This window comes from Streptopelia decaocto (assembly GCF_964273445.1).
Source record: "Streptopelia decaocto genome assembly, chromosome: 7".
NCBI lineage: Eukaryota > Metazoa > Chordata > Aves > Columbiformes > Columbidae > Streptopelia > Streptopelia decaocto.
Window position 1 is genome coordinate 3,821,435 of NC_138661.1, and position 15,950 is coordinate 3,837,384.

A 15,950-nucleotide genomic window follows, 5' to 3' on the forward strand; every position below is an offset into this window, starting at 1 on the left:
TTGACAGTGACTTCCAAAGACTTTCCCACCCAGCCCATCGCTGCCTCAGCATCTCCCTCAACACTCGGAGATTCATTTCCATTCGTCTTGATACCCAATGCAAGCACAAAACCAACAAGATTAGCTTGACATCAATCTGCATCGAGGATGGAAATTCTCATTAGCTGCTATTTGAGGTGTCCAACCTGGGAGCCCGTTAACGAAGAGAAAGGTAATTGCAGTAGCCACGCTGCTCCTGGCCTTCACCAAAAAGCATCCCCTGGGCTGGCACAGTCAGACTCGGGATCGAGTCCTGTTCCTTCTGCCGAAAGCTTTCGCTCTGCCTGAAATTGTATTTAGCTATTAATTTTCCCGGTAATGTTATTTTTCTGTCGTTTCTGGTGAAGAGGTGAAATGGAAAAACCCAGTCAATCTCGTAGGGCTGCAAAATGGAGATCTTCCCAGGGGCAGTGTGAAGAAGACAAGATTTTATTAAAGACAGAGAGCTGAATTATTACAGATTTATCTTCTTTATTGCCTTAACAAAATAGAAAAGAAAGCCGGGCTGTAAGTCACTGTCAAAGAAAACAAATAGGGCTCCGAAAACAGTGTGAAAAACAAAGCTCCTGGCTTCATCCTCTTCAACTTCTCCCATTTCTCCCCCTGAAAACAAGACCTTTGCGGCAGCTTGGCTTTCGCACGGCATAAACAAATTTTAATACTCTTCCAAAAACGCTCCCAAACAGCTCAGCTCAGCCAGGCTTCCCATAAGGAGCTGGATTTACAGCATCTTCTGCTGCTCCCCCAGCCCCCCATGGGGGACAAGGAAAGACCTTGAAGATCTGATTTTTCCCCTTTTACCCACTTTCGCATTTTCTAACACTACACTTTTTGGAGAACATGGAAAAATTGCGTAGAGCCTTGTGCACAAGGCTCAGAACTGCAAGGTTCTGCACCCTTTCGCCGGGCCGGCGCATTTTTTATGTTCAGCATGTGAACTAGCTCATTTGCTGTATTTAAATACAAAAGTGCAGAAATTGTTAACTGCAGAAAATGCACTGGTTTGCATTGCTGAAGAAAATTATTAACTACAGAAAATACACCAGTTTGCATGGGTGAAAAATAAAAGTGCAGGCCAGGAAAAAAGAGCCCAGTGGGATTGACAGGGGGATATTTGCACCTGGTGCATTAGTGGCAGGTGGATGAGCTGCAATGGGTGGAGGAGGAACCCCCCCACTACATACCTTTGGGGGAGATGATGAGACAACACTTGCCATTTGGGTTTGTGCATTCTTTTTTCTCCTTGGAGATGTATTTCACCTGTATATGTGTGGTCCCTTCATTCTGCATGTCCCCGTGGGTTATTTCAGGCTGACAAGTGAAGAAGGACACTCAACCCCAGCCCCATGGGGTGTTTTAAGGGCTGCTGGGTCTTTTCTTCCCAAACTGTAGGTTTTCTTGTTCAAGTTTCCAAGGACCTGTTGCTCCTAGCACTGGAAACCTGCTTTTAATTTTTAAATCCCTATTTTTTGACTAATGAAGCAGAGCATGGAGCAGCTTTGCCATGCACCACACAGCTCCCCATCCCACAGAAACCGCAGCCCCGAATCCCAGCACTGCTATTTCCTCCAGCTCCAAAAATTCCTTTTGCAACTGGTGCAAGCAACCCTTGGCTGGCATTTTTCCCTAAATCCATTGAAATAATTGCGAAAAGTACCCACAGCTGCATTCTGCTATTTTTCAGCTCAAAATGCCTTGTGGTCTTGAATCGGGGGTGGCTCAGCATGGCTTTTCAGGGGGATGAAGAGAGGTTTGCTTGTTTTCCCCTTGGAAGTGGGAATCGCTGATAACTTGTTAGAGTTCCTCCCCGACATCGGAGTTTCCTCCCAGGTTTAGCACGAGCAGCTGCTTGGCTGGAAGGAAAGATATCCAGCCAAGCCAGAAGAGCATTAAAATCAATGTTAAAAAAAAAAAAAAACAAATCCCAAACAGAGAGAAATAGTACGTGCCCATTTATTTTTAAAATGTAATGAGAAGTTATTTTAAATGCAGGAAGATTAATAAGCCTCTAATTCAGCAAAGTACTTACAGATGTGTTCCACTCTAAGTAAGTACTTTGGCACTTTTATGAATCAAGGTCTAGGGACCAGGCTTCAAATATAAAGAAACTATTGAAAGATGCAAATAACCTTCACATCGTACCTGTGGCTTATACTGCGCATGAAGATTGCAGTACATGGGATCAACACATAAATAGAATCACAGAATCCCAGAATGTCAGGGGTTGGAAGGGACCTGGAAAGCTCATCCAGTGCAATCCCCCCATGGAGCAGGAACACCCAGATGAGGTTACACAGGAAGGTGTCCAGGCGGGTTGGAATGTCTGCACAGAAGGAGACTCCACAACCCCCCTGGGCAGCCTGGGCCAGGCTCTGCCACCCTCACTGGGAACAAGTTTCTTCTCAAACTTAAGTGGAACCTCCTGTGTTCCAGTTTGAACCCATTACCCCTTGTCCTATCATTGGTTGTCACCGAGAAGAGCCTGGCTCCATCCTCCTGACACTCACCCTTTATATGTCTGTAAACATTAATAAGGTCCCCCCTCAGTCTCCTCTTGTCCAGCTCCAGAGCCCCAGCTCCCTCAGCCTTTCCTCCCACGGGAGATGCTCCACTCCCTGCAGCATCTTGGTGGCTGCGCTGGACTCTCTCCAGCAGTTCCCTGTCCTGCTGGAACTGAGGGGCCACAGCTGGACACAAGATTCCAGGTGTGGTCTCCCCAGGGCAGAGCAGAGGGGCAGGAGAACCTCTCTGACCTACTGACCACCCCCTTCTAACCCACTCCAGGTCCCATTGGCTTCCTGGCCACAAGGGCCCAGTGCTGGCTCATGGTCATCCTGCTGTCCCCAGGACCCCCAGGTCCCTTTCCCCTACACTGCTCTCTAATAGATCATTCCCCAACAGGGATAAAGTTTTCCATTCCCAGCTCTATATTGTTGCTGTTCATATAAATGTTTCCAGGAGGGGGATCAGGTTTATGTTCAGCCATTGGTGCAGATTCTTGGAACTGGGGAAGTTGATCTCTGGGGTCAGAGCTGCCCGGCTTTGATGCTCCAGAGTGGGGAATAAACCCCAAGAAAGGAGAAAAGTTGCCTCAGCTCCAAGGTTGAGATCAACCTTGGATCGAATGGTTGGGTGCAGACGTCTCAGGCTGGAAAATCTCCAGCTCATAGGTGACAGAGGCTCTTGAGCAGCCACCTAAGGGAAGCAGCAGAAGGAAGTGCTGTGGGTGTTTTAAAATCAGATTTGATAAATATACTACAAGAGAAATATTATGTGATAGTTCACACTGATGCAATACTCAGCTTAGGATATTTCGGGGCTCCTTTCAGTCCTGTGTATCAAAGAGGTTCAGTGCCTGACACATATTAGGCTAAAGCATATTTACTTTTTCTCACATTTGGGAAACTATGTGCTTTGGACCTGCTATTGTCTTAATTTTTCACCATGCCATGTAATGGTCTGGATTCACAGTAACACCTAAGATTTAGAGAGGGGAATTAACATTAAAAATAAATGGAAGAGCTGAAAGGATAAAATACTTTCAAGTATCATGGCAGCAGCTTAAAGATATGTTACAGGCTCCAGCTTAACCTGTAACACCCTGTAATAAAGACCCTAAAGGATTTTTAAAAGCAGAGTAGTGTGAAAGGCTATTCGGATCAAACAAACAAAAAAAAATAGCCATCAAAAGTCTAAATGATTAAAACAAACTACAGCACAAACACTGGCAAATAGAAAACCACAATAAGGCAAGTGGAAAAGATTTTGCGGAACAGTTTGCCAGAGGCATAAAAACACACGTAAAAACACAGCAGAGACAGAAAGTCTAACAGGGACTCGCTGGGGCCAGCAAGCAGTGCAAGTGTGAAAGAAGTCTTGGGTGAAATAAAACCCTGGTGGGTTGGGTAAATGGTCCCCTTGTGTATCTGGAGACTCCCACAGCAAAACCCTCTTCATCAGGAATGGGTCCGGCCAGTTTCTTAATTGCAAGTGTTGCCACACAGAGATTTTGGAATAAATGGGTAACTTGAGAGAGGAGCAAACGGCCAGGGTGAGATGTCACTGGCCCAAGACTTGTAAAGAGATTCAAATATGGTGATATGAATAATTAACAGTATTTGTCTGCAGCGGATGGGAAATAGCAAACTCGACACTGGTTCCTGAAGAGGCGAGCTTAAGAGCTGTGACCCAATCAGTCTGACCTGCACTAGGCAATTTAGTAGAAAATATGATCAAGTATAGGTAAATATGGATAAATATGGATGTATTTGGCAGATCTGATATACCTGGGCAATGGGGTTTCTGCAGAAAGAAGTCACAGTTTCTAATGCATTCACATCCTTTGAAGCAGTCAATGAACATGATGGAGAACGTGATTGAATGCGTGTCACCTACCTGGGGTTCACAAAAGCTTTGCCACTGCAAGAGCTGCTAAAGCCATAAGACTAGCATGAGATAAAGAAAGGGCTTCCTGGATTAGCAGAAACCAAAGGCTGGAAATAGGTTCTCGTTTTCAGCGAGGGGAGAAGCCGTCGTTGGGGTTTTGTGGTGCTGTGGGGCCCTACCCAGGCAGCTGACTCATAATGGGAAATTTCACTGAGGAGCCAAAAACGTTAAGCTGACTGCAAAGAGTTATAGAAGGACCCAGCAAAAAAAAAGTCCAAGTACATAAGAGAAGATGACCTTAGCCGTATCTGTCTAATGACTGGCTCTAATTGAGCCATTATCATTTGAGAAAGACATCCTGAGGTTTTACAGTCACTATAGGTCCTTCTCTTGAAAGAGCCGCTCGGGGATCAACACAAGTCTAAAAGACAAATAAAATGTACCAAGAAGCTTCTGTACATCTTTTCCGATTACGGGGGTTATTCTAGGTGAACGGTCTGTATGCCTTTTCCTACTGGGCCCCATAGCTGACCCATCCTACCTGGAGCACCGGCACTGTGCACCTTCTTTGCAGTTTTCCTCCTGAGGGACTTTTGAGAGCTGAGAGGGAATAAACACCTTTTGTACATGTCTTCCAAAACCAGTATCACTTTTCTTGTCCTCTCCCTGCAGTCCAGAGCCGAGTCCCCTCTCAAATCACCACATCCCTCTTTATGGGCTGCTCGCTCCTGCCCCAGTTGCTCAGCTGGGAATGGATTTTCTTCCTCCAAGATGTTGCTCCTTTTTGCTTTTAAATTTCTTCTCCATTTGAAACTTAACACTAACACAGTGGTGGGAGGTAGAGGGTGGGGACAGTTCCTTTATAATTTAGTTACACCTAATTTAGGGGAATTCTGATGATCTAACCTTCATCCCAGCAGACAAAGCTGGTGAGATTGGTTCCCTGGGCTTGGCCCACATTATCCTACTCCAGGAACCATCCCTGGCAATGATGCTCCCCATACTCCAGGAGAGCAGCTTCGGGAGCAGATGGCTGGGTCCACATCCAGAAAGAGATATTCAGCTATCCCATAAATCAAACAGACTTCCCCCACCAAACATCATGAGAACACCCAAATCACTGCGGGATATAAGGTGGGAGAGGAGCTCTGCTTTTCAAGAGCTGAGGCTCTGGCGAAGCTCAGGTGTGTGGTCTCAGCCTGGCTCTGGTTTATTTTACACCAGCTCCTGTTGCAAGGGCTCGTCAGCTAATTGCACTGATCCCTGTATGTGCTGAAAGCCTCATCTAGCGCTTTTTCAGAATTATTATTAACCAAGGAATCTGCTTTTCAGGGGATGCTTGAGGAGTGCTGGAGTGACGGGATCTCCGCTATTTCAGCACCATGAACCTCAGACCCGAAACTTGCCCAATTTACAGAGGTTGAAATACTTCACCCACCAGCAAAGCATGAACACCCACAAAGCCACTTAAAATTAAACAGCATTTACATGTATTATGCTACAGAGAACGAAATGCATTTTAGAAATTATTGCGTATTAGAAAAAAGAGACGCCCCCCTGGCTCCTGTTCATCCAGCAGATAATCAGTAGGTTACAGAAGCATCCTCCTCATCTCCAGCGTGGTCCCTCAACTCCACAGCCAAAAACCCCCCCAAACTCCCCAGCACTGCCTTTCGCAATCTTTGCAGCACTGATACGTGCATACAGTTTTAGAAGAGAAGAAAAACACCGTTTCGCTAAGGACTATAGGGGCTGCGGTTAATAACTACTTGGGAGTTCAGACTCCACCGGCGGTTAAGACCTAACAATTAATCAGTTTGCACCTCTGCGTCTTGTTAGGGTAAAGAGGTGCCAGGTCATATCTGAATATGTTAAAAGCAGCACTTGGCCTTCAAAGTATATACATCAGTAAAGCGTTATAACTACCTCCTAGCATTTGACATTCTTTTCATTACTATAATTTACTAAGTGCATTGCCAGGTGCTCCTGGCAGGATTCCAGGCTGCCTTCAGCCAGGCAATGGATAAACTCAGAAAAAAAGGCTGTCGCTACCCCCAAAACCTTGAAATCTGAGCAAGAAGGGAAAAAAAAAAAAAAAAGAAAGAAAAAAAGGGAAAATAAGAAAATAAACATCCCACCAAAAAACAAAAGGCCACCAGCTGGGTGCAGATGTCAGGAAGATGCAGCAAAAGGAATAACGTCCTGTTAAACCATCGTGCAACTGCGGTTCCCGAAACCCAGAGTCCTGCCTTCCTCCTGGTCGTGGGAGCTTTCCCACTTATAGATGGTTATAGATGGTCACTTCGCCTACGCCTGCTCGGCATGGGTAATTAATAAGTCGTTAGCTTGGTAAGCTGAAAGGCTCACTATTGTCAGGATTGGCCGAGATGCTGCTCGAGTTGTCGTTATTATGGGCTCTTTAGCAGATGGATGTTCAAAACTGTATTTCACTGCAATAAGGTAATAGCTGAGAAATGCAATTCTGGTAGCCCCGTGATTGCTACTGCCTTTCGGTGGAGTCGTTAGGAGATGAAGATGCCTTGTACCTCGTCAGATAATGCCTTTCCTTAACAAAGGAGCTGAGTTATCTTAGAAGAGGTTGAGAGCTCCTCGCCTTTCAGAGAGGGAAAAGGGACTGTTATGTGTTGCTGAGATTTACTAGTTATATTAAATTAGGGAAGGTTTTGTATGGAAACACTGGAAGAAGCTATGAAAAGATTGCAAGACATGTTTTTGTGCAAAAAGAGCACACATATACCTGCTGTTGCCATTAAGAGAGAGAAGATGAATGAAAAAAAGCCTTTGAGCTGAAAGAAAATCAACATGAATTCATTACTAAGTGTTAGCAATCATACATATAGCATACATCCAACTACAGCAATGGAAAATACTTTCTTGAAGGAATAGGAAGAACAGGAAACCACTTGCTAATAAAATTTACCATCTGCCTTCTGGAATGTAGGACTCCTTGGTTCAGATGTTTTAGTCAAACCAAAGCAGCCAGGAAGGCAAAAGCAACCTTGTAAATCCACATCTGAATAATAAGGAACTGTAAGGCTGTTGGCAAAAGCTCATTGACTTGATAGATGAAGGAGAGGGTCTAATGACTTTTGCTCTCCAAAGGGTGAAAGCAACATGGGGTGGCCCTGTGGCCACATTTCCAACCCCCTACCAAGCTGATTATACAACAAACATCCCAAACCTGCTCTGAGAAAAAGACACGTACCGTTTTCTGCTCCGCAGGCCGTTAAACCCGCCGATTTCCAGGCACTTGGTGAAGCCAACGGTAGGAACACGCTGACATCTTTACAAGGGAGAACAGGATGTGACAGCCCTGTGTGTGAGCAGGAGCTATTTGGTGTTTTGTTAGCCTGGTTTTTGGGAACAGATGGGAACGGAGCCATAGGAAGCCTCGTCGTTCAACTTCCCCAACTCATTAGCGAGGCCCCTACACAGCGAAACCCTCCCCTTGTCCCATCTGCAGCAGCCAAAACCTCGGTGACCTCCAAACCCACCACCTGGGACCCCACAACCCCTCCATCACCGCTTATAAATCTTTACATTTGAAATGCGCTGCCGATCGATGATTTCAGGATGCAAATGGAGCATATGGAGACCATAGCAAGCAAAACAAAGGCAGAAGCCACGGGCCATTTCCATGATCAGAAAGAGAAAGAGTTTCTAGTTATGCGAAGGTCATTGTCTGAGCGTGATCATACATTTAAATATTTTAGTGTCCGTGTGCCTGGATCCTCCCAGAAATGTTTGTGTGTAGGGGGGTAAATGCAGTGGTTTAGTTAGATAAGGGAACACAGAAGAAGTGCAGATGTCTCTGTCTCATGGGATCTTTAAAGCAAACTCAAGCGTCCTGGGGGTTCACTTTTTTCCCCCTATAGTTATTTATATATACATATAGTTATTATTTTTTTCCCCTATAGTTATCTATTATTATTTTTTCCCCTTATAGTTACATGTTCATGCTTTGACTCCTGGTTACTCCACGCAGTTTCCAGCATGAAGTCAGCATTAACATTCCTGCCTCCCCAAATCCGCTGTGTGCAGCACTGAGGGATGCAGCGATGGCAGCTCGGTGCTGCGGGGTGTCACCTCCACCCCGGTGACCCCACCACCTCCTCAGTGCCCACAGGGCATGGCTGGCACCATCATGGCAAAGGAGACAAAGTCTGACTTTCTTTTTGTTTTCCCCTCCTCCTCTTTGCGAATGTGTAACAGTGAGAAGGGACATTGTCCGCAGGTCAGTGGGAAGCACAAAGGGGTGGCTGTGCTGACCTCCTTATAAAAATTCAAGGCTGTCCTCATTTTTCCTGGAGGTTTTGAGTGGTTTGCACACACGTATCTTTGTTTTACGGCCCCCCCGCCCCGCAACCCCAGCACTGCCCTGTCCAAAAACCTCCAGTTCCAGCCCAGTCCTGCTGCCCACACAGAAACCAGCAAATTCTGACATACCCGGTCAGAACTTGGACAATTAGGGAGAAATGCTGAAAATTCATTCTTGGAGAAAACGCTGCTTTTCTTTCTCATGATGCTGCCAATTCAAAACTTCAGCGCAGTTCAGTTTCTAGTGCTGGCAACTCAACTTTTTCCCAAAATCAAGCCCTTGAAGCTTCTGTGGCCATTTCCCCACCGCTGCAAGCGCAGGGAAGGGCGAGATGCTGGGATCCTCAGGAAACTACTTTATATGTGTGATTTGGGGATTTTCATCTAAATATCTTCTCTGTGACCACTGAGGTCCCTGGCTGGAGTCTGTGATTTTTAAAAAGGATTAACGCTGTGGCAACCTTCATCCAGATGCCCCCCAAAAAGGTTTTTTGACCTAGTTGTGTGCTGAGTACTTTGCCCTCCTAAACTCTAATTCAAATCCCTTTTGCTTTTCTATTTCCAGCCTTTTTTTTTCCCCCCCTTTCATGCATTTAAATGCTGCACTCTCTGCAGGAATAAACAAATTCTTAAAGAGCTTTCAGTTTAACAACCTGACAATTTATATTATATTTCTGGGGGGAGGATTGGTGCCGATGGTCATTTAGGGGAATTCAGCAAAGCCTGAGCTCGGCATCATATCCAGATTGACGCAGGGTTGTTCTTTCTCTGTTCACCTCTGAAAATTTGGGATTTAAGCAATATTTGGGACTGAACAGTTACACCGTTGGTGAATACAGGGGATGTTCTGGGTTTCTTCCCTTAGCCACAAGCAGGATTAAGACCAAAGAGCTCCTTCCTGTCAAAAACAAGGAGAATCATCTTGTCATAAGCTATTAATATGGAGCTGCATTGGCACTTGGCAGCAAACCACCAAACCCACAAAGTTGTGTTTAATTTGCTGTTAGAGGACAGACTGAATCTTCTTCACTCAATTATACTGAGACGATATTTCAGCACCGAGCCCTGGAAAAATGCCACCACTCGCTTATGACAGCCCCACCGCTCCAACTTGGGGTTGCTGGTGTTGTCCATCCTCTGCTCCTCAAAAGGGAGTTTCAAGAGCTCCTGCGTGTCGAGATGGCCCATGTGCAATGAAACCAGAAGGTTCTTCACCCCTCACCTCCACCCCACCAGCCCCAAGAGCCAGCCCGAGCCCTGGCACCCATCTCATTTTGACCCCATGTGCATGCCCGAATAGCAAGAACAACCAGAAATAACCCCATGTTTCCCTCAGAAAAAGGGCCAGGGTGGATTTTTGACTTTCAACAGGGTTTCTTTGCCATCCCAGCCCTCAGGTTCCCATGCAGGCTGGGCTTTGCCTGGTGCCTTCCTGCCTTCCCCAGCTCCCCACCGGACATGAAGCCTTCCCCTCGTCATCCAGGATGTCGGTTTCTATTTTTACTCAAATCCCTTTAACTTCTTGACATTTTTAAGGCAGCAACCTGGAGGAAATAGATTATCCCACCGGGGGTACTGTGTGACTCCAGCCCTTGGTTAAGAAGATAGAACTTCTTTTCAGGGTTCATCACATTCGTGAACTGGCTGCAACTTCTAACTCACAAAATAGGGAATACAATGCCCATAAGCTTTTATTGAGTAAAACTTCATTATTAGTCATCATATCCTTCATGTAGATGGGGAACAACAAGGAACAGCTCTCATTTTAATATGTACAGCCTGGGAGACAGCGACAGCCTTTTATCTCAGCTCGTTGAGTATCTCTTGGCTTGCTCAAGTCCCATTAGAGTTAGGAAGCTGGTTAACTGCCTCGGTAGACAATTTCTGTTGCATGGTGACATGAAAAACAGGACACAAGGATGCACTGTGGTCTTTTACAAACTGCGACGACTGAAGCAGGGATCGCTGCTGATATTAGTTTTGTCCTACAGACACTGTGTAGAGTATGAGCCTGATATTTCCTTCTTTTTGTTCTGCAACTGCAGAGCTTAATACTGCTTTTTTTTTTTTTTTGGCCTATTTTGAACAAAATTGCTGTTAGGTCCCATTTTTCCTTTGTTTCCAGAACACAGGGATGTGCAAAACAACCACCGCCTTAGGAGTATTTCAAGGCAGCAAGAGGAGAAACTCCAGAGTGGCTCTGGGGAGAACGCTCCCACGTTCCTGAGATTCCTCTTCCAACGCTCCACAGACAGACTCGCAGTTCTATTTGCAAAAACTGGGAAAGCTTCCAAATTTCAGCCTGCAAAGCCTTCCACTAAAAAAAAAAAAATTAAAAATAAATATAAAAATGCACATAGGAAAGCTACATTTCCCCCTACCACTGAGCAAGAGACCCTTGCAAGCAATGAAGCCCCTGCAGATGCACCCCCATGAAGCACAGTGTGCTACAAGTGTTCACTGCCGATGCGTCGCTTCCCAGCAAGCATGTGGGGCCCAAGATTTCAATTTACAAGCACAGCTCTGGGTTGTGTCTCCAAGGATAACCTGCTCTTCATCTGCAGGAAAATTCAAGACGGGAATAAACAGCGCTTGCTGGGAACAGGGTCCCTTGGCTGAGCTCTGGCACTGCTTTTTCTTGTGTCTTGATGCCTCCAGCACAGAGCAGCAGCTGAATCCCATGCACCCGGATAACAGACTCTTGTATTCACCCCCAGTTTTCCAGCAAGTGGGAAAAAAATGAGGAAAAAAGGAATGTGTCTGCTTGGCGAGTGTAGGACACGTGTAACCCCTCACAGCTGCAGCCAAGCCAATGTGGGCAAGCACTTCCCGGCGAGGTTTGATGCCTTGATGTGAACGCTTGGACTGATGTGAGCAGTGGCTGAGGAACTCCTGCTACTGGCAGCATTTTGCAACAGGGGCTCAGGGCTTTGTAGCAGAGATTTGACTTTCCCTTCAAGTTTTATTATCCTGCTGGAGCTCAGAGAAAACATTGACCTTGAAAGCATGGTTACCCTTCTCTCCAAGTTCTCCACTTTGTCTTGGTCAGTTACTGTTAGTGACACCAACAGAAGAGAAATAAAACCTTGAACCAATGGATATTACATTGTTTTAACCGAATTTGGCACATCCTGAGCACTTGTTCTGCTGGCCAGACAGATGGGTGAATTCTACCTTTCCATATTTGATCTACTGGAGCCATGTGCTTTCAGACCCAGGGGCGACAACTCCCTGACCTAAGCAAGGCAGATGGGTAGAACCCATGGACAGCCTGTGTTTCAAACATAGAACAGTTAGAGAGGAGTCAGGGCCAGAGTCATCTGGGTCTGTCTGTTGGGCTGCACAGCCTCACTGTGTATAAGCAATTAACACTGGTGCACAGAGGGCTGACAGACCTTGTTTTGCAAATGCTGAAGTGTTGACACTTCACACCAAGGTGCATCTTGTGTTACTGGCAAAGAAAACCCTCTGTTAAATTCACAGGGTTTTCCTGTCAGACATCCCCATGGCTCTAACTCAGCCCAGCATTGATGTCCATGCTCATATCTGCAGTGGAGTGCATTCATCTAGTTGTCAATAATCACAGAATCACAGGGTGGTTGGGGTTGGAGGGACCTCTGGAGATCATCCAGTCCAACCCCCCTGCTCACGCAGGGTCACAGAGCAGATCACACAGGTGGGTCCAGGGGGTTTGAATGTCTCAGAGAAGGAGACTCCACACCCGCTCTGGGCAGCCTGGGCCAGGCTCTGGCACCTCCCAGCAAACAAGTTTCTCCTCATGTTCAGATGGACCCTCCTGTGTTTCAGTCTGTGCCCGTTGCCCCTCACCCTGGCGTTGGGCACCACTGAACAGAGTCTGGTCCGTCCTCTGACACCCACCCTGAGATATTGATCAGCATCAATAAGATCCCTCTCAGCTTCTCCAATATAGTGTGCTTGCAGAAAATCAAAGGAAGGGAAAGGGAGGACAGGCCTGGCTGAGGTGAGCTGGGTGAGGCTGGACTTGGTGGGTCACGGGAAAGACTAGTGTCCAGACCTGACTCTGGCAGCACCCAAACCTGACACATCTCAGGTCCAAATGCTGATATTGTTAGGAGATTCTCTGAGCAGCTCAGACCCACAACACAGCCAAGAAGTGACATGAAAAAACAATGTTTTCCTGCCCTTTGTCTCTTCTCCAGCCTCTGTACACCCAAATCTTTGTTGTGTCCAGAGCTGGTACCCAAGCATCAACCTACTAAAAACTGAAGTGCTCCCATCACCCCTTGGTTATCATCTTCACATGCAGACTATGTAGAAAGGGTGAAGGCAGGTGCTTAAAGGTCCCCCAACCACCAGTGTGCCCATTTCCTGCAGGAAAACCTCTGTGCCTTGGAAAAATCTCCCCTCCTGGGTGCACATTTTGCTTTTGCTTTGAATTTGAGCTGCCTGACAAACAGCACGCTGGGTCCCACCCCCACCTTCCGAGCAAAATCCCCACCGCCACGCTTGCACGTTGCAGCCAAACCCTGCTGAAGATGTTATCAGGAAAGGGAATTATTTGCTACTGGAGAATGTACTTGTGCCTCGCAGCTATTCGGCTGCACAAATATGTGGAGTGTTGCTGATAATTCACCAAGGGAAGTCTGGAAAATGGATTCTGCAACGAGATAATTCCGCTTGTAGACTTTTATTTTATATATTTCTGTTTCCTTCCTCCTTTTTCCGCTCCCCCCACCATTTCCATTTCCATCTAAATGGGACCTTTGTTTTTTTCTGAGTCAATATTTAGTCACTTGTTCCTCTCAAGCCTCCTGGCTCAGTTTCTCAGAGCAGAGCATTCCCAGGGGAGAGCCAGGTCTGAGCGAGATGCTGGATCTGGTGCCACACAGCTCCTCCAAGCATTCGTGGTTCACACTTGAAATGAGTTTTGCATATGGATTTGTAATTAAGTGAGCCAAACCTTATTACAGGCACCTAGAAATAAATCCCATACCCCACATCCCATATGCTGATAGCCATGCTAATTGATATTACAAAAATCCAGGGCTGAGCCCACCTTTAACAGTGATTTGCATCAATGTCATGGGCAGACTGATGTTCACACAACTTCATCTAGAGAGATACTTCCCAAAGAGCCTTCTCAAACAAGGGTGTATTTCCAGCTAATCTTTTTAGATCCTCTCTCTTGCAAAAATTTGCATTAACTCTAGGGACAGACAAGGAAACCTGACCATTAACAGATTGATTTCCATTGAGGTATCAGCTGCTCTTTGTCCAGCTATTGTTAGACCAGACGATGGTGCTTGGTTGATTTACAAGGCTCCAGCACTTGTGGCCATTGCTTTTTCTTGCTTTTTGCATTGAAGGTACAGGTATATATGTGTTTTCTTCTGGGCTTGTCTATATGCAAAAGTACTACAGTCTTATCTGCAAGATGAGCTACACCAGCTAGATCACAAAGCTTGCTGTTATTTTAATACAAGACCTTGTCACATCATATGCTCTGAACTGGATTTAATTTATGTTTGTAAATAAGTAGAAATATTAAGTAGGAAACAAACAAACAAACAAACAAACAAACAAACAACATCTGCACAAACCTGTGCTGAAATAAATACAGGTTGGGTTACAACCTAGGAACATGGTAGTTTTTCTAACCAGAGACCCAATCATAGTTTTTCAGTTCCACCATGTGGAGAAGCCTGTAAGGTGAGGCATCAGACTGACTTCACCATTTCACATGGATTTGGGGGGGTTGTTTGCCTTGCTACCTTGCCTGTTCTACCTTTGCTCACGTCAGCTGCAAATGAGACTTGGCTCTGTGGCAGGAAACAATTTCCTAGGGAGCAGCAATGGCCAAAAAGACAGGGATGCAGAGTTGGGTGCATCTCTTGAGTGAAAACAAGATTTCAGCCACCATCTCAGTGCCCTGCCTGCGTTGCTCAGCAGAAGCATCCTCACCTTATGAATTGATGGGAAAATAGAAATACTGGAGGGGTTTATGCAGAAAAATAGATTTGGCTTCGGTGTGAGAACACCAAGAGTTGTCCAGGCTACAGATGGTCCTATCTGTATGTATCAGCCCACACAAGCACCAGGGTGGAGATGGGCTTCACTGTGACCAGAAAAGAGCAGGGAAGAGCTTGTGGAGGGAAAGGGAGGGGAAGTGCTGCCAGACACACACAAGGAGCCCTTGGGTGCAGGCTACGTGCAATGGTGGCCAAGGAGCTCAGGTGGACCTGTGAGGTGTTAGATCACAGCATCACAGAAAGGTTTGGGTTAGAAGAATCTTTAAGGTTCATCTAGTCCAACCCCCGTGCCATGGACAGGGACACCTTCCACTAGATCATGTTGCTCAAAGCCCCGTCCAACCTGACCTTGAACACTTCGAGGGCTGGGACATCCACAGCTTCTCTGGACAGCATGTTCTACTGTCTCACCATTCTTGTTGTAAAAAAGTTCTTCCTTATATCTGATCTAAATCTAACCTCTTTTAGTTTACAACCATTATCCCTTGTCCTGTCAATACAGGCCTTGATAGAAAGCTTCTCCCTTTCTTCTTAGCCCCCTTTATGTATAGAAAGTCCACAATAAGGTCTCCCCTTCTCTTCTCCAGGCTGAACAACCCCAACTTTCTCAGCCTTTCCTCACATCAGAGCTGTTCCATCTCTCTGATCATCTTCATGGCCTCCTTTGGACTTGCTCCAACAGGTTCATGTCTCACTCATGTTGGTGGCCCCGGAGCTGAACCGGCACTAAAGGGGCATCGCACCAGAGCAGAGCAGAGGGGCAGAATCACCTCCCTTGACCTGCTGGTAACACTTCTTCTGAAGCAGCCCAGGATATAGTTGTCCTTCTGGGCTGTGAGCACGAATTGCTGGGTCCTGTTGAGCTTCTCATCAACCAATACCCCCAAGTCCTTCTCCTTAGGGCTACTCTCAATCCTTTCATCCCCTAGTCTGTACTGATACTGAGGATTGCCTCCGTCCAGGTGCAGGACCTTCCACTTGGCCTTATTGAACCTCATGAGGTTCACATGGGCCCACAAGTCCCTCTGAGTGACATCTCCTCTCTCAAGTGTATCAACTGCACCACTCAGCTCGATGTCATCTGGAAACTTGCTGAGGGTACACTTGATCCCACTGTCTATGACATCAATACAGATATTGAACAGCACCGGTCCCAATACAGTCCTTTGAGGAACA